General features: G+C 37.6%; 1 protein-coding gene and 1 non-coding gene across 5 annotated transcripts in view; one reads left to right on the forward strand and one right to left on the reverse strand.

The window, feature by feature from the left end:
- The first annotated feature begins 2,643 nt into the window (after window positions 1-2,643).
- The window catches only part of Enox2 (ecto-NOX disulfide-thiol exchanger 2), a 319,919-nt gene continuing 303,297 nt past the window's right edge, over window positions 2,644-19,265 (forward strand). For 3 of the 4 annotated variants that reach the window (XM_060374476.1, XM_060374478.1, XM_060374480.1), the window contains exons 1-2: window positions 2,644-2,819; window positions 4,084-4,145. The gene's annotated coding sequence lies outside the window, so the exon portion shown is untranslated. The remainder of the gene's footprint in view (window positions 2,820-4,083; window positions 4,146-19,265) is intronic. The other variant, XM_060374479.1, reaches the window with a different exon arrangement.
- LOC132650160 (U6 spliceosomal RNA) lies at window positions 18,129-18,230 on the reverse strand. The gene has a single exon (XR_009588555.1). It is a non-coding gene; the product is annotated as a U6 spliceosomal RNA (small nuclear RNA).

A 19,265-nucleotide genomic window follows, 5' to 3' on the forward strand; every position in this document is an offset into this window, starting at 1 on the left:
TGTAAATTGACTAACTCCATGTTTTCTTCCACTTTTGAAAGTCATTTAAGGTTCTTAAATTATTTTTTCCCTTTTTTTTTTAAATTTTTCATCAATTACACTTTATTCATTCTGCATTCCCCCATAGTATGTGGTTTTTAACCTTGAGTCTACTTATGCTCTGAGTTACATTTACCTATTTACATATGTTGAAACATCTCTGTATCTCTGAGACAAAGCCAGCTCGGTGGTAAGTAGATGATCTTTTGATGTGCTTGTGGATTTGGTGTTGTAAGTATTGATTTTTTTTTTAATCTGTGTTTATCAGGGAGATTGGTGTGAATTTATTCATCCATTTTTAGTATAAGGGAAATATTGATTTTATAAAATTAATTTGGAAGTGTTCTTTCCTTCTCTATTTTATGGAATGATGGGAGGCATATTGTTGTTAGTTCTTTAATAGTCAGATAGTACTCTATGCTGAACCATTTGCTCTTACGCATTTTTTAGCTGGGAGATTTACTATTACTGCTTATATTTCATTGGTTGCTATGTGTCTCTTTATGTTATTTACTTCATCTTAGCTTAAGTTTGGTAGGTCATATGCATCTAGAAGGTTATCCGTTTCTTTTAGATTTATCTTTTTTGGAAAATATGAAATTTTGGGGGGATATGAAATTTTAATGTCTTCATGAGTCTCTGGATTTCCTAATTGTTGTAATTTCTCACCTTTCATTTCTAATTTTATTAATTTATGCCTCCTTCTTTTTCTTTTGATTAGTTTTCAATCCGTTAAGGTTTGTTTGTTTTGAAACATGGTCTTGCTGTGAATCCTTGACTGGCTTTGAACTCATTGTGTAAACCAGACAAGCTTTCACCTGCCTCTGCACTCTGAGTACTGCGAAAGGTATGCTTCACCATACCTGGCTATCTTTTTTTTTTTTTTGCTTTTAATTCAGGCACTTAGTGCTATAAAACTTCCCCTTAGTCCTGCCTTCATTGTGTGCTACAGATTTTGATGTGTTGTATTTTCATTTTTAATCAATTCTAAGAATTAAACATTTTTTTTCTTGACTCAGTTATCATTCAGGAGTGTTTTGTTTTTGTTAGTTTGTTTGTATAGTTTCTACTGCTTTTGATATCTAGCTTTATTCCACTGTGGTTCAATAAAATGCAGGATGCTATTTCAATTTTCCTTTATTTGTTCAGACTTGATTTGTGTCTTAACATGTTAAATTTGGAGAAATTTCCATGGGTTGCTGAGGAGAATATGTACTCTTTAGTCTGTCAGCTCTATTTGATTTGTGATGTTGTTTAAGCTCCAGAGTTTCTCTGCTTAGATTTTGTCCAGGTAACTTATCTATTGGTGAGAATGGAGTATTGAAGTCACCCACCATAGATGTTGGCATTAGTCTGTGCTTTTAGATCCAGTATGCCTTTTATGAAGTTGGGTCTACCTGTGTTTATCCACCCATTTATTTATTGCCCAGTTGTCAGATAGTTTTAATTAAAAGATGTTTTCTTTTTTTTTTTTTTTCATTGGGGCAAGGCAGAAGGAAGGAGGTTCGGAGGCCAAGGAAAAACTGTGTAGCCAGGCTGGCCTTGAACTCGTGATCCTCCTGCCTCTGCCTCCTTCAGCAAATCCTACCGGTGTGTGCCACCACAACCGGCAAAAGATGTTTTCTTAAAGCTATATAAAATTACTTGTTTTTCCGGTTGTATTGTGTATCTGTTATAAGCTAGAGAATTATATAAGTATACGGCATACCTATTGTATATTCACTGAAAGAATGCAGATTTGTTGCCTTTTAGGATCTCTCACATTTAATTATGACAAGGTCTAAGAAAAAATATAATTCTCAATTAGAAATACAATTTTTTAATGACTCTAATAAAGGGCAAACGTTCGCAGGTATCTGTTCAGTTAAAATTTTAAGGTTAACATGTTGAACAGAAACAATGCACATACATACATACATACATACATACATATCTGTCTATCGCTATCCATGTATCTATCCATCTATATATCTGTATCTAATCTCTATCTATCTATCTATCTATCTATCTATCTATCTATCTATCTATCTATCTATCTATCTATCTAAGTCTTGGTAGCACACGTATTTAATTCTGTATCCCAAATGGCTTCGGCAGCAAGATTCTTAACTCAGGTCTGGGCTAGATAGCCGCATTCTGGATGAAAAAAAAATCGATCATATGCAGACTTCAATGAGAATGTCAAATCATAACGCAATGAAAACGTGAATTCTTAAAACATAATTATTTTTAAAGTAGTCAAAAGAATCTAGAACACTAGTTGGCCTCAGCAAGCACTTTTTACCCTAAGCTAGTCTGAGGTGCCTTGCACACTAAACTACAGTTCCCAGAGTACTCTCCTGTATCTGAACTCTGGGGACTTTCGGAAGCTTGGTTTGAGAGGAATTGTGGGTATCTGGAAGAAAGTATCTTGACTTCATCTCCCACAATCCTCTGATATCTTTTGAGTAGTTCCACCAATGAAAATATTGGATAGTTCTAAGCAAGCATGCGCTCCAGTGATTTCAAACTACATTTCCCAGGAGTACACGCGCTTAGGCCTTGTGCTTCCTTGATGTCCAATAGCCAATAGGAGAGGCCTCAATAGTCACCCTGTGGGTTAGAGTCCCGCCATTGGGCCCCATTTACTGGCCTAGGCCGGCTAACAGAAGTGCCGAGTTTGGAAGACACTTGTGGGGTATGCAGTGCCCCGAGGGTACTCCCGGTCCAGGAACTTCCGAGTGGGCCCGATTTTCTGCAGCTGTTTAAGGAGTAGAGCTTCGGTAGCCGGGGAGCTGGAGGTCAGCGAGGCAGAAAGCCTGAATGGCAATGGCCGGGATTGTGGGACCGAGGGGGACCTAGGGAGGAGGGTGCTTCCGGGGCCACTGTCTTTGGTGCCTAACTCCGCCCAGCTCCGCTTCTTCAGGGATGGGGGTTTGTGGACTGGGAGTCAGGGAATGGGAACTAGTTTCCTGAGCTTAGAGAACGCAAGCCCCTTCCCCCAACTCTTTTGTTTTATTTCTTACCACCACCTGCTCTCTTTCCCACTACCCAGCCGTAAGTGGCATCTGGACTCTCCTTCCTTTATGCCGGGAGTTGGGTGCTGTGTTTTTTCTCTTTTGTAGCTTAGTTCTGAGCACTTACTACTGTAAGTACACAAACACACTACCAGTTCCCTCTGGGCGAGTTGAAATTCGTCGCTAATACCCAGGACTTGTTTTTTTTTTTTTTTTTTTTTTTTGTCTAATTTCCATTTCTGCTTCCTGATGAGATTTAAAAACAAACAAACAAACAAAAAAACCCAAAAAAGAAACATTGGTTCATTTCTCGTTACTGGCCCTTTTCCAACAGTCACTGGAGTGGAAAAGTATTCTTCAATTTCCTGAAGGGTTAGAGAGCAGAAAAAAAAAATGAACCTTACTTTTGAGAAACACATAATTAAGGTTCAGTAAAGTGTTCCTGGTGACAATAGAAGGCAAATTAGACCTATTTAGACACGTGGAGCATTATAAGAGCTTACAGCAAAGACTAATTAGTATCAATGTTGATAAAAAGTGGGCACGCCATTGACAAAACACAATAGACAGTGTGAAACACATTGAATTAATTGTACTTTGCAGATGTGTGCAAAATGTGCTCAGGGCTTACTGAAAGGGCATGTAGATAGGAGTGAGAGGCTGATTGTGAAAGTTCTAAGCTAACTCAGGACTTGGCAAAGTCTTGAAACTTACTCTTTCTTTAGATCATAGTAGGCTTTGTGGAGGAGGGCACCTTTAATTTGGACTCCAGTGGAATAAAGGAGATTTGAAATGAGCAGAGGAAGGAACTGTTTCCTGATGATTCAAGGGTTAGAGATTAAGAAGGGGGTGGGTAGAAAAGAGAGGGCTGTTTGAAGGGCACATCTGATTATATAAGAGGTATCAGCAGAGATGTATTGGAGATAATACTTGGGAGTCATAGTAAAATAACAAGTTGAAGAATATACAAAGTTTGAATTGTATTCTGTATTGAATAAAATTAAAGACAAAAAAAATTAAGACTGGGTGATTTTCCTTTTCATCCTAGGGGAACCTGATTTGAGATCAATTCTTGGAGAACACAAAGAAGTGTGGTGGTATGTTCCACATGTGAGTTTAATTTATGTATAAAGAGAAACTTTTGTAGATGTTTGTTTGTAGCTATGCTTAGCCACAACCTGTATTTGTCAACTAGAAAGCAAAGTGCCATAAATGTATTGAGAAGTGAGTTTGCTGTCTTTGTGTAGAAAATTACCTGAATTGTAATCATCTGATTAGACAATAATGATGCCTACTTATTGAGCCCATATAATGTCCTAAGCCTTATCATAGGCACTTTGCAACATTATTTGAGGGTCTTATAACATGTACTATTACTTCCATTATTTCTCTAGAACAAGGAATTAAAATTCACATTTTAAGCAAGTACTTGAGGTTAATTAGATGATAAATAACTGAGGTGGAGCTTTAGTGTGAAGACTTCTGAGGAGAGCTCATGCTCTTTCTCCCACGGTTTCCTAGTTCTGATAAACATTTTTGTTCTTGATTTTCTAATTGTGGCAAGAAAGATTGCTGTAAGGTACAAGTGATCATCCTGGAAGAAAACCAATTGAGTAATTTTGGATTTCTTTATCTGAGCATGTCTGCTGTAAAGTACTTGCCAATACCAAATTAGCTTAACTGCTTTTATAACCATAGTTGATTATGTCCGCCAACATTATAGTCAATATATTCTTTTCTAAATTAGATGATTCCATACAAAAGCTGAAATGAAATAAAAACCAAAGAATTGTGTATAACCAAATAGCTTAGAGGTAGGATATAGCTTTTGTATGCTCTGAAATTCAGACGATGCAACTGAATACAAGGCCTGACCCCTCACTGGGTCTAGGGAGCTATGTAAACACAATTCTGAGGTACCATAGAATAGAAAATTGTGGGAGAATAGAATACAGTTATAAAACACTGGTAGAATAGACGAAGGAGCAGCTGAGTAGAGGAGAGAGTTAGGGAGATGACTTTTGTGAGGAGGTGACATGGTAGATAGGTCTTGAAGGGTAAAGAATTTGCCAGGCAAAAAAGGGTAGAGAAGATCCATTGAAGATAAAAGAATCAGTCTGTGAGTATGGGTGGGATGTGTTTTTTCAATATGAACAGTTCATCACAGCTAGATATGAATGGTGTGGGACAAGAAAGGTTCAAGCAAAGTCTGCTATAGAATTTTGAGGCTGATTTTCGTAGAATCAGCTGTAATGCTAAAAACTATGAATGTGTTCCTATAGGCCCATTGACTCTCAAAATGTCAGACATGGAGCAGTGATAGCTTTGTTGTGCTCCCCCACACATGTTAGATTTCATTGTTTGCATATTTGAAGGTATCTGGTAAAAATAAATTTGGATTAGTTTATCAAACCTAAGGTTATATAGAGCTTGATTTAATAAAAATAAATACACTAAGTTGATTTAAGGATAAATATTAAGTAAGTAATAGTATGAAGGTATTAAACCTTCTAACCTCATGTAATTGGATGTAAGCAATACAGTTGTTGTCAATAGACAATTACTCAACATTTTCAGGAAAGGAACACAGCAAGCAGATGATCACATTTGTAAGGTAACAGTGGAAAGGATGCACTGGAGGGAGGCATGATCTGTGTGAATGTAGGGTGTTTCCTTCAGAGAGATTTATAATTAGCAACATGGTAGAGGAGGAAACAGAGGGGAGGAATTAGTAGCATTTGGTATATGTAAATATTATTCTATTAGTGTTGCTATTTGCTTGTTCTTTATATTTTATGATGAGCATAGTATCGCCATAGCATGCAATTTCATGTATTAAGGTAAAAGCAGGGGATGGTTACTATTCAAGAGAGTGGATTTGGATTATGTAAAGCACCCCTCATGCCTCACTGAGTGTTCCTGAGAGTCTTCAAAGTTCAATTGAAATATGACCATCTCTGGGAAGGCTTGCCAAGAAACACTCTACGTAAGCCTAAATATACACACAAGACATTGTTAGTGTTCTCACTTCTGTAGGACACATGTTGCCTCTATTCCAGACTGGATCATAATGGAGTGTGCCGTTTTGTGGATGTTTCTCAGAAGTAGATTGTGAGCTCCTTGAGGGCAGGAATATCTCATTCATCTGTATACACTTAAGAGTATTTGGGACAGTGGATATTTAACAAGTGGTTATTGTATGACAAAACGTAACAAATATTCACATGGATGCAACTGTGGACCTTGGTAATGCATGATATTAAAAAGTATGAAAAATGTAGATTGATATACAGAAGTTTGCTGCAGTTTACTGGATTGAACAGTTAAAATGAGCTTTTGTTGTTGTTTTTGTTTTTGTTTTTAGACAGGGTTTTTCTGTGTAGCCTTGGCTGCCCTGAACTTATTTCTGTAGACCAGGCTGGCCTCAAACTCACAGAGATCCACCTGCCTCTGCCTCCCCAAGTGCTGGGATTAAAGGTGTGTGAAACCACACCAGGCTGTACTTTCACTTTTTTATTTTAGGCATAATTGTTACCTTTTTCTTTCCCATAGCTTAAATATGTCAGGCCTGTTTTATTTACTTTTCTTGACAGAAGGTTCACATTTCCCTTTTCTTGTTACTTTCTTAGGTAACATCTTCTTTATCTACCAAATCCATTTGGTTTCATCTTAGGTATCAGTCTCTAATGTATCTTCTCTCGGTCATATATATTGGTAGTGGGCTGATAATTTTATTCAGCTCTTTTGTGAAAGTGATTTGTCAATTTGAGTCAGAAATTCTCAAACAGAACATAGTCTTCAATCATCAACTTCTTGAGCTGTATGCTGAAGAAGCAATCACTCTTCCTAAAATTTAGCTTTTAGCTACTCTAGAACTGTTTGTCATAGTGTCAAAAAAGAGGGAAAAATGGCATCCTAAATACCCAGTACTGGAAGTTTGAATGAAATAAATTGTGAATCATTAAGTAGCCATGAAATTGGATGTTGTCAAAATGTATTTCATGGTGTAAGAATTTGTTTGTGATACATCAAGAGAAAATTCAGGCCATAGAATTCCTAGTAGAGCGAAGCAGATTCCAACTTAAACATGTGTACTTATCTTACAAATGGCACATAAATCTGTATATACACACATAGGAAAATTGCTATAAAGTTAAAAAAAGATTAAATAGATTAATAAGGATGTGCTACAAATGATACGATTACATATAACTTACACTTTTTAGCTTTTATATATGCTTATTCTATACTTTCCAAGGAATAATTTCTAAGTTTTTTTCTCTTTTTTTAAATTATTGTTTATTATTATTAGTTACATTTTATTAACTCTGTATCCCAGCTGTATCCCGCTCCCTTATTCCCTCCCAATCCCACCCTCCCTCAGCTTCTCCCTGCCCCTTTCCAAGTCCACGGATTGGGGTGGACCTCCTCCCCTTTTGTCTGGCCCTGTTTTATCAGGTATCTTCAGGACTGGCTGCAAAGCCCTCCTCTGTGGCCTGGCAGGACTGCTCATCCCTTGGGGAGTGGGGAGATCAAAGAGCCTGCCATTGAGTTCCTGTCAGAGATAGTCCCTGTTCCCCTTACTATGGGAAACCAACTGGTTATTGAGCTACCATGAGCTTTGTCGGAGCAAAGGTTATATCCATACATGGTCTTTGGTTGGAGAAACAGTTTCAGGAAAAAAACCCTGTGCCCATATATATTTGGTCCTTGTGGGGCTCCTATCCTTTCCACGTCATACTAACTCTCCTTCTGCCAAAGGTTTGGTTATGAGTCTTAGTATCTGTTTTGAAATGCTGCTTGGTAGAGTCTTTTCAGATGCCTTCTGCGGTGGACTCCTGTCATACATCCAACACACATCTCATTTGTCTTTCCAAGTGAGGATTGATCATCTTACCCCGTGTCTGCTTTCTTGTTTATCTTCTTTAGGTTTATAGACTTCATTATGTTTATCATATCTTGTAGATCTATATAAGCGAGTATATACCATGTTTGTCTTTCTCCTTCTGGGATACTTCACTCAGAATGATCTTTTCTAGATCCCACCATTTGCCTGCACATTTCATGATTTCCTCCTTTTTATTGCTGAGTAGTATTCCATTGTGTAAAAATACCACAATTTCTGTATCCATTCCTCCGTTGATGGACATCTGGGTTGTTTCCAGGTTCTGGCTATTACAAATAAAGCTGCTACAAACATGGTTGAACAAATGTCTTTGTTGTGTACTTGAGCAAATTTTGGGTATATAGCTAGCAGTGGTATAGCTGGGTCTTGAGGAAGCATTATTCCCAATTGTCTGAGTAAGCACCAGATTGACTTCCAAAGTGGTTGTACCAGTTTACATTCCCACCAGCAATGGAGGAGGGTTCCCCTTTCTCCATAACCTCTCCAGCATGTGTTGTCACTTGAGTTTTTCATCTTGGCCATTCTGATGGGTGTAAGGTGAAATCTCAGGGTCGTTTTGATTTGCATTTCCCTAATGGCTAATGAGGTTGAGCATTTCTTTAAGTGTTTCTCTGCCATTCGATATTCCTCTGTCGAGAATTCTCTGTTTAGCTCTGTTCCCCATTTTTTAATTGGATTACTTTGATTGCTGCTTTTCAGCTTCTTTAGTTCTTTGTATATACTGGATATTAGTCCTCTGTCAGATAAAGGGTTAGTGAAGATTCTTTCCCAATCTGTAGGCAGTCACTTTGTTTTGATGACGGTGTCCTTTGCTTTACAGAAGCTTTTCAGTTTCATGAGGTCCCATTTATTGATTGTTGATCTTAAAGCCTGTGCTGTTGGTTTTCTGTTCAGGAAGTTGTGTCCTGTGCCAATGAGTTCTAGGCTGTTCCCCACTTTTTCTTCTAACAGATTTAGAGTATCTGGTTTAATGTTGAGGTCTTTGATCCACTTTGACTTTAGTTTTGTGCAGGGTGATAAATATGAATCTATTTTCAATTTTCTGCATGTAGACATCCAGTTGGACGAGCATCATTTGTTGTAGATGCTGTCTTTTTTCCATTGTATGGTTTTGGCTTCTTTGTCAATAACCAAGTATCAGTAAGTCTGTAGGTTTATTTCTGGGTCTTCTACTCAAAACCATTGTTTCATCATTCAGTCTCTATGCCGTTATTGTGCAGTTTTTATCAGTATTGCTTTGTACAACACCTTGAGATCAGGGATGGAGATACCTCCAGACAATCTGTTGTACAGAATTGTTTCAGGAATTCTGGACATTTTTTTTTTCCATATGAAATTGAGAATTGTTCTTTCAAGTTCTGTAAAAACTGTGTTGGTGTTTTGATGTGAATTGCATTGAATCAGTACATTGCTTTTGGCAGGATGGCCATTTTCAATATGTTTATCCTAACGATCCATGAGCATGGGAGATCTTTCCATCTTCGTATATCTTCTTCAATTTCTTTCTTCAGAGACATGAATTTTTTTTTCCTACAAGTCTTTGACGTGCTTGGTTAAAGTCACACCCAGGTACTTTATGTTATAAATAGCTATTATGAAGGGTGTTGTTTCCGTAATTTCTTTCTCAGCCCTTTTGTTTTCGGTATACAGTAGGGTTTCTGATTTTTTGAGTTAACTTTGTATCCAGACACTTTACTGAAGGTGTGTAACAGGTAAAGGAGTTCTATGGTTGAATTTTTGGGTTTGCTCATGTAGAGTATCATATCATCTGCATATAGTGATACTTTGACTTCTTCCTTTCTGATTTGTATACCCTTGATCTCCTTTAATTTTTCTATTGCTCTAGCTAAGGACTTCAAGTACTTTGTTGAAGAAGTATGGAGAGAGCGGTCAGCTTCGCCTTGTCCCTGATTTCAGTGGGATTGCTTTAAGTTTCTCTCCATTTAGTTTGATACTGTCGATAGGCTTGGTGTATGTTGTCTTTATTATGTTTAGGTATGTGCCTTCTTTCCCTGATCTCGCCAAGATTTGAAACATGAATGGGTACTGGATTTTGTCACATGCTTTTTCAGCATCTAAGGAGTTGATCTTGTTGGTTTTTTTTCCCCTCAGTTTGTTTATATGGTAGATTACATTGATGGATTTCCATATATTGAGCAACCCCTGCATGCCTAGGAAAGCCTATTTGCTCATGTTGGATGATATCTTTGAATTGTTCTTGGATTCATTTTGTCAGTATTTTATTCAGTATTTTTGCACCAATGTTCATAAGAGAGATAGGTTTGAAGTTCTCTTTTTCTGTTGGGTCTTTGTGGCATTTAGGTATCAAGGTGACTATGGATTTATAGAATGAATTTGGTAATATTTCTTCTGTTCCTATTTTGTGGAATAGTTTAAAAAGAACTTGAGTTAGCTCTTCTTTGTAAGTCTGGTAGAATTCTGCACTTAATCCATCTAGCCTTGGGCTTTTTTTGGGGGTGGGGTGGGGAAGGAGACTTTAAATGCCTGCTTCTATTTCCTTGGGGGATATAGGACTATTTAATCTATGTACCCGATCTTGTTTTACCTTTGCTAAATGGAATCTATGACGAAAATTGTCGGTTTCATTTAGATTTTCAAATTTTGTGGCATAAAGTTTTTTAATGATTGTTTGGATTTCCTCAGTATTTATTGTTATGTCCCCCTTTTTGTTTCTGATTTTGCTGATTCAGATAGTTTTTTTCTCTGACTTTTAGTTAGTTTGGCAAAGGGTTTGTCTGTCTTGTTTTTTTTTTTTTTTTTTCCTCAAGGAACCTCTTGGTTTCATTGATTCTTTGAATTGTGTTCTTTGTTTCTCATTTATTGATTTTAGCTCTGAGTTTGATTATTTCCAATCTTCTACTCCTCTTGGGTGTGTCTGCTTCTTTTTCTAGGTCTTTTATGTGTGCTGTTAAGTTGCTTCTATGAGATGTCTCAAACTTTTGTTTGAAGACACTAAGTGCTATGAACTTTCTTCTTACCACTGCTTTCATTGTGTCCCATCAGTTTGGGTAAGTTGTGCCTTCATTTTCATTGAATTTTAGGCAGTCTCTAATTTCTTTTTTTTTTTTTTTTCATTTCTTCCCTGACCAAGTTGGCACTGAGAGTTGTTTAGTTTTTCTGGGTTTAGTAGAATGTATTGACACCTGTGTCCCATTAGAGTCCTCATGATATCTGTTCAGGCCCTTCTGGCTTCTATAGTTTCTGTTGAGATGTCTGGTGCTATTCTGATAGGTCTTCCTTTATTTGTTACTTGGCCCCTTTCCCTTGCTGCTTTTAATATTTTTTTCTTTGTTCTGTAGTTTTAGTGTTTTGACTATTATGTGACATGAAGAGTTTCTTTTCTGGTCTAGTCTATTCGGTGTTCTGTAGGCCTCCTGTGTGTTTATGGACATCTCTTTCTTTAAGTTAGAAAAATTTTATTCTATGATTTTCTTGAAAATATTTTCTGGTCCTTGGAGCCAGGAATCTTCTTTTTCATCTATTTCTATTATTCTTAGATTTCTTCTTTTCATATTGTCCTTGATTTCTTGTGTTTGAAACTTTTCTGAATTTTTCTTTGACAGATATATCAATTTCTGCAATTGTACCTTCAGCGCCTGAGATTCTTTCTTCTATCTCTTGTATTCTGTTGGTGATGCTTACCTTTGTGGTTGCTGATCTTTTCTCTAAGTTCTCCAGCTCCAGGGTTTTCTCTGTTTGTGTTTTCTTTATTGATTCTTATTCTGCTTTCATATCTGGCACCATTTCCTTTATCTGTTTGTATGAAGATTACTGTTTTTCCATGATGGCCTGTATTTTTTTGTTCATTTCCTCTCTATATGTCACTACTTGTGTCTCTACTGGTTCCTCTAATTCTTTGGTTGTATTTACCTGTATTTCTTTGAGTTCTTTGTTCGCTTCCTGTTTATGTGCATCTAATAACTTGATAAGCATAGATTTCAGTTCATTTTCCATTGTTTCTGATGTATTATCATATCCCGTGATTTGGGGGGTTGCTGGTGAAGCCATGATGTTCTGATTTTTGTTGGATATTTTCTTATGCTGATCTCTGTCCATCTGCTTATCTGTTACCTTTGCTGTTTGTTCCTGGAGCCTGTACTTCAGGCTGAGTCAGTCTGTCTCTGGTGTCTGGAGTATTTTTCAGGAAGGAGAGAGGTCCACTGGTTTGAGATTGTATGTTGGTTTTTTAGCTGTAGCTAAGGGAGGAGGGTTACAGGCACATGTATGCAAGCACGGGCATGTGTGTGGAAGCATGCCTTGAGGGACGGGGTGTTAGCATGTGTAGATGCCTGGAAGGGTGGAGCTTAAGCACTAGGAAGGGCTGGGGGATACTGCACTGTTTGTGGGCCTGCATATGTAGGTTCCCTGAATACCTCAGTGGCCTACAGGCCTCTTTTACTGTCCTCCTGGTATTCTGATCTGTCTGGACTCCAGGAATTGTTTGCCTGGAATTCACTGGTAGACCCTTAGAACAGGGACTTCAATGTTCAGAACACTGTCCCAAGGATCCTTATGTTGCCCACATTGGGTGTGTGGGTGGAAGGGATCCCATGTCTGCCTGGTAGAATAGAGGGACCCTGGATCTGGGGCTCAGCATGCACTCACTTCAAGTTGCACTCACTTGTTCTTTGGCCTAATTTGGCAAGCACTGGGTTTCCCCTGTTCTCTTCTCTCAGATTTGGGCCTGCAGGGCAAATGAAAGTGTAGGAGATTCATCAGCTCAGTGGTGTCCATTGTTTGGCCACTGGGCAGGGAGGCTTGTCCTTGGTGTAGCTGCCTTGACAGTCTCAGTCACTGAGTATGGAGGTTCTTGCACAGGCCAGCAGTTTCCCCACTGCAGCTGCAGCCTTGGGAGGCCTGCCTGTGCTGTTTCTGTCACTGAGCGGTGGAGGTTCTTGCTTGGGGCAACTACTGCTGCCTCTGCTGAACAGGGAGGCCTGCGCTTGGGGCAAGGAGAAGTACAGGGAGGTTGAATATTTGCTACTGTCATTCCCTGGAGATGTTCACGGGTGACCTAGATCCAAACTTTATCAGCTCACTTTATACCTGTCCCCTCTTGCCCAGGAAGCCTCAGTGTTGATTTTCTGGCTTCAGCTGCCCCTCCATTCACCAACTTTGGAGTTTTGGATCCTATGCCCCTCAGATACGGTGTGTGCTGGTCGCAGCCATCTTGGACTCCCATTCTTTATTTCTTAATTTTGTAAATGTATTTTAAAATAGTTATTCCTTTTCTATCTCTATCGCCATTGCCTTAGTTTGGGGTTTGCTTACCGTAGCACAAATGCATCATTTGTAGCCTGGATTTCTGCTGCCTCTAACCAGCTCTCTTCCATCTGTTTTATGTATAAAGGGTTTTTAAAAATAAATCACAGATCTGATACTATTCAGCCTCTATATAAATACTAAAGAGGCTGCCCACCATCCTTAGGATAACATCCAAATTTCTTTAGGCTGGCTCATGAAAGTGTTGCAAATCAGTTCCACTCACAATAATTTTTCTTCCTATAACTTATTTTTTGGGGCAAGGATTGTAGGCCACTATCAGGCAGATGTGGATTATATAGGCTAAGTATTGTTATAACACATAAACTACTGGTATTGTAGCCTCAGAACAACATATTAAATACATTCAGTAAATATTACTACTTTAAGCTGAGTGTGGCAGCAACAGAATTATGTGAGTTTGAGGAGGGCCTGATTGACATAGTAAGTCCCAGGCCAGCTGGAGCTACACAGCAAGACCCTGTCTCAGAAAAAAGAAATAATTATTTTTACAGATGGAGAAGCCTAATTTAAATAAGAGATAGAAGAAAAGTTATTATAAGGAACTTTGTTAAGATACATTAACTCCCTGCAGTGGTTAGTGCTTTGCATTATTCTGAAATACCTGTTAATCTTTGTCACTTTACATAGACTTCCTATATTCCCTTGGACAAGTTATATGTGATCATAGCAATAGTTTGCATTGTATTAATATATAGAAATCTTTCCTTACTCACACAACACTTCTTACAAAGGAGGTGGAATAGCTCTAGTTTCTCTGTGTTTCTTTCTGAGATGTAAGTCTTTGTCTTTGGGAACAGGGATGCCATCAAAAGCTTGGGAAAATCATGATAAGACTAAGTGTACAAGAGGCAGTGTATGTCGTGGGGGCCAGTGTCACTGGTTACTTAATTTTTAATGCCATACAAATGCATTTTTCAGTGATCTATTCCCAGGGAAGATGTTGGTTGAATGCTACAGTTAATCTTATTTACATAATATAGCCCATGCATACACTATATTCTTGTGTTAAGTGTTCTTAGACATTTGTATGGGGATTACCATAACAACATACAATTACATGAATATGAAATTTTTCTCTACAAAAGTATATTGGTAGTCATATAGTCACGTAGTATCCTGCAGTGTGATTTCTCCTTAATTTTCCTTACAAATAATAACCATTTTGCAAAAATGGATGATCTTTAGAGGACAGAAGTTATGAGCACAAATCATTTGGGATTGAAATAATATCACTTTGCATAGACTATGATATCCTTTTAAGCTTATTAGTTTTACTATTAATATGCCTATATACTAATAAAACAATCTGTAATTCTCCACTTCAACATTGAAATTACAGTTAAAGTTTCAAATTATTCAGTGAATTTTTGCAGGCTTTTTATGTGGCATTACTGTGCTAGGCTCTGCAGAAGATACTCATAAATACTTTGATACCTTTAGAGGTTAGTGTGTGTGTGTGTGTGTGTGTGTGTGTGTGAGAGAGAGAGAGAGAGAGAGAGAGAGAGAGAGAAAGAAAGAGAATTCTTAAAAGCATGCCCATCATCTAAATGAAAATTTACCCAGCTGAAAATTGGGCTGTGTGCCCGAAAGACTTTATTTTTCTTTCCTACTTTCTTCCCTCTGTGGGATAGCTAGGCATAAGTAAGCTACCAGATAGGTGGTAAGCAAACTTGTCTGTTTGTAAACAGTAGTACCCAAGACAGGGTAGGATTCTGTGGCTCCAGCCCAGCTCAAGCTTGCCTGTGCTGTGAGAGAATTATGATTATGTTAGCTTTTCCAGGGTTTCTGTCTCTGCTGTAGAGATTTGGCAGACACCTAAGACAAATTTTATATCTCTTAAATCTTCCTCAAGCAAGACTTTGCCCTTAGATTTATATATACAATAAAAGTAAAGTGTTTAACAGTTTGACATTTTTGAAGATCAAAACAGACTCAGTTGTTTTTCTTTTCTTTTTTCAGTTCAGTAAGCCACCTTAGTTTAGTCCACAGAAAAAGCTAAGTGCTTTGTACTAACTCTTAAGAAACAGCCTCAATGTTGACTTTTCAGAAGTGGCTACTGATCATATACCTGAAGATTTATATTCCAGTATTCAGCTTAATATTTTTTTATTTCTTGTCTACAAACTATGATGTTTTGCTACTCTTAACTTTCTGTTTTTAAACTTTACTGATGACAACATAAAATATTGTAAAATCGAGACAGTGAAATGTACTGGTGATATATGATGAACACAGTTTTTTTAAGTTTTGTTCCCCTTCTATTTATGTTGTTTTCTGTAGTGTCCTCTTAAAAAAATAGTGTTCCTTGGCATAATAATGATAGGTGAGAATAAAAATTGGAGAACATTTGATGACTATCCATTAACAGGGCTGGTCGAAAGGCATCTGTAGGCAGAGCACAAGTGAAAGTTTGGCTGTAACTCAGAGGAACTGAAGCATTATATGGAGAATGTTGTATAAACAATATTGCTTCAGTGGTGCACTGGGAAAAATAAAGATGGAGAACTCCCTGGTAAGGCCCCTTCTCATCTGTTCCAGCTGCTCTTTTTAGCAACAACTGCTAGTAAGAATTTCCTGGGATAGAAACAAACCCACAACAAGATCTCATGATATGTCCTCCTACTGTTTCTTCTTCAGTTGTGCCCTCAGACACACTTCACTAATATTACATTTGTCACATATTATTTTAATTTTTCCCTTTCAGGAGATGCCAGGGGCAGTGGAATAAATGTGTCATGAAAGCAGAAAGGGGACTATTTGGGGATCTTAGGAAGGGGACTGGCAATAAAGTGGGGGAGAAGACAGCTAAAGAATAAAGAAGAGCAAAGTATAACTATTATATATGTATGAAAATGCCACCATAATACCGATTTCTTTCTCTGCTAACCAAACATTTATTTTTAAAAAAGATACTGAATTTGAAATCAAGGAACTTATAGTTGGTCACTTATAAAGGTCTGGACTTCATGCTGAGCACTGGAAATATAATATGGAATTATATATATATTCTGCCCAGCTTATTGAGCTCAAAGTATAACAGTGGAGACAGAACTTAAAACAGTGGTTATATTTAATATTTATAGGGTACTCATAAGGAGAGGTATACAGGAGGCTTCCTAGAAACACAGTGAAAGGAATTACTGCTGGGTATGGGCAACCAGTAGATCAAAGCTTTGACTTTACTGGTTCACAAAGAATGAGTAAGAGTTGCCTGTATTCTAGGTAGACAAAGAAATGGCTAGTGAGTCTTAGCAGGATGACCAACACATGAAAAGAAGTTTGGAAAACCTAGAGAGTTGCAGCACAGTTCTGATGTTGTATATAATCTACTAGGAACATGACAGAGGGCTACATAATAGGAATTTGGACAGGTTATCCTGTGGCAAGTTAATAAGGGAAATTGCTTGCTACTAAGTGTGGTCTCATAGGTGACCTCACAGAGGTAATGCAGCACAGAGTTTTAAGTAGGGGAGTAACATGACTGGATTAGAGGATAGAAAGGAGAAAGTCCACATTGTAATTTGGGAGTTTAAAAGAGGTGTTATCATAATCACTTATCTCTGTCCATCAATGCTGCCTCCATTAAGCTTTCTTTTAATACACAGAGAATAATATTGTTGCCTTATATATACATGACATACGTTCCTGTACCCCTTCATATATCATTCAGTTGAATATTCAGGTTTTCTACCACAAATCAGTGATTTTTCCAGAAATTTGGGTTTGATTATCACAAACAAAATCAGTTACAGAGCCCAGCAGCTTCATTTAAAAAACATTATGTGAACCTTATTTATTGCTTGCTGAGCCAGTAAGACTGAAGCAAGTTGAGGGCACAGGGAGGGAAAGGGACATATGCTGAATATGTGTAAAGGAAAAGGTGGCCTGAAAAGTGACTAGTGTCCACAATGCTGGAAACCAATATGGGCCATGTGAAGATCTGGGAAGTAGAAGTATCAGAAGTATATAGATAAATGTCAAGTGCATTTTGAAGGTACATTTGCCTAAACAAATTGCACTATTTAGCTAATCAGTTTTAGTTAATTTTCTTTCCCTGACTCAGAAATCATAAATAGCTTCCTTAGGAGGAAAGCCAATTTTTTTTTTTTTTTTTTGCCTGGCATTCTCTGAAATTTGGCTCCAGCATGTTTCTAATATTTATACTTCTCTCTTAACAGAACTCTGCTCCAGCCAGTTATCCTTTCAGACATCACTTTGACATTCCTTCATTTATATTGTTAGCTTGCTTAGGGCAGTGACTAATGTTTTAAAAAATACTGAGTCAGCTGGGTGCAGTGGTTCACTCCTCTAATCCCAGCACTCTGGGAGACAGAGGCAGGAAGATTGCTGTGAGTTCAAGGCCAGCCCTCTCTACAAAGCAAGTCTAGGACAGCCAAGTCTACACAGAGAAACCCTGTCTCAAAAAAACGCAACCGACCGACCAACCAACAAAACAAACAACAACAACAACCACACATACACACACACACAAAAAAAAAAAAAAACTGAGTTCCTTCTAGCTTCTAATATAGTGTCTTGAATATAATAGTACATTCATGGTCTTTCTATTGCTTGATGATTGTTATTCTCCTACCTTCCTCCATTGTTTCACTGTCTACCACCATAGGTCTCACTGAAAATGGTAAAGGAAACAGGCAAATGGCATATATCTGTGGTTTTGGCATCTGGGAGACTGAGGTATAGTGATGGCCATGATTTTTTTAAATTTAATTTCATTTATATATATTTATTACAATTGATTCATTTTGTATTTCTGCTGCAGCCCCCTCTCTATTCTTCTCCCAGTCCCACCCACCCTCCCTTCTTTCTCCCTATGCCCTTTCCCTAGTGTCCTGTTGGGGAGGCCATCCTTCCCTTCTAAAAATATGGAATGCTTCACGAATTTGCATCCTTGTGCAGGGGTCAGGCTAATCTTCTCTGTATCGTTCCAATTTTAGTATATGTGCTGCCAAAACGAATACAGTAGCCATGATTTTGAGGCCATCCTTGGTTATATAGTGAGTTCTATGGCCAACTTGGTATGCATAATGAAATACTGTCTAAAATGAATGAAACAAATTAATCAGCCAACTAATAAATGCATGAATAAAAATTTTAAAATGACAACTGAGATACTAAATAAAAGGGATCATTGCTCCACAAACTGCCTTTTTAACTTTGTGGTGTGTATGTGTGTGTGTCTCTGTGTGTGTGTTATACCTGAGTGTTTATACTGGTCAGAATGCTTATTTGCTTCTGTGGAGGCCAGAAGAGGATGCCAGTTGTCCTCTTTTATCACACTCTGCCTTATTATTTTGAGGCAGGCTCTCTCCCTTAACATGGAATTCACATTTTTTTAAGCTAGTCTTACATGCAGAAAGCCTCAGTGAGCCTTTGAAAATCCATCTCTCCAATCTTGTAAGCACCTTTAAATATGGAAAAAAAAATTGTCATATAACAAGTGTTATATACTATTAATTCAGAATCTCTAATTTTTCCCTAAGTGCCTTACGCTCTTTCTTCTGGAAATTTGAGGTTTAATAACCTCCAATGCTTTTTATCCTTAAGCTCTAATTATAAAAAAATATTACATGTAGGAGAAAAGTTGAAAAAAAAAACTATATAGTGAGAACTCAGATACTAATTAGTCATGTTATATATATTTTTTGAATTTATAGTTTGTTTTGTGTGTGTGTGTGTGTGTTCCACTGTATATGTGTGGCCAAAGGACAACTTGTGGGAGACTGGTTCCTCCTTCCACTCTGTGGATTCCAGAGATTGGTATCAGGTTATCAGGTTTGGTAGCAAGTGCCATTATTTGCTTCGCCATCTTGCCAGTGCCTGCATTTCATTACCTGTCTTATCACCTACCCAGCCTCTTATGCCTTTCAAATGAAGTTTTGATATCAGTACAATTTTTTCTAAGTTTTTCAGTGTTCATATCATTAGCTACATAAAGAAATGTTTTTTTTTTTTTTTTTTTTTTTTTTTTTTTTTTTTTTTTTTTTTTGTGGTCT

The sequence above is a fragment of the Meriones unguiculatus genome, chromosome X (assembly GCF_030254825.1).
Source record: "Meriones unguiculatus strain TT.TT164.6M chromosome X, Bangor_MerUng_6.1, whole genome shotgun sequence".
Lineage (NCBI taxonomy): Eukaryota > Metazoa > Chordata > Mammalia > Rodentia > Muridae > Meriones > Meriones unguiculatus.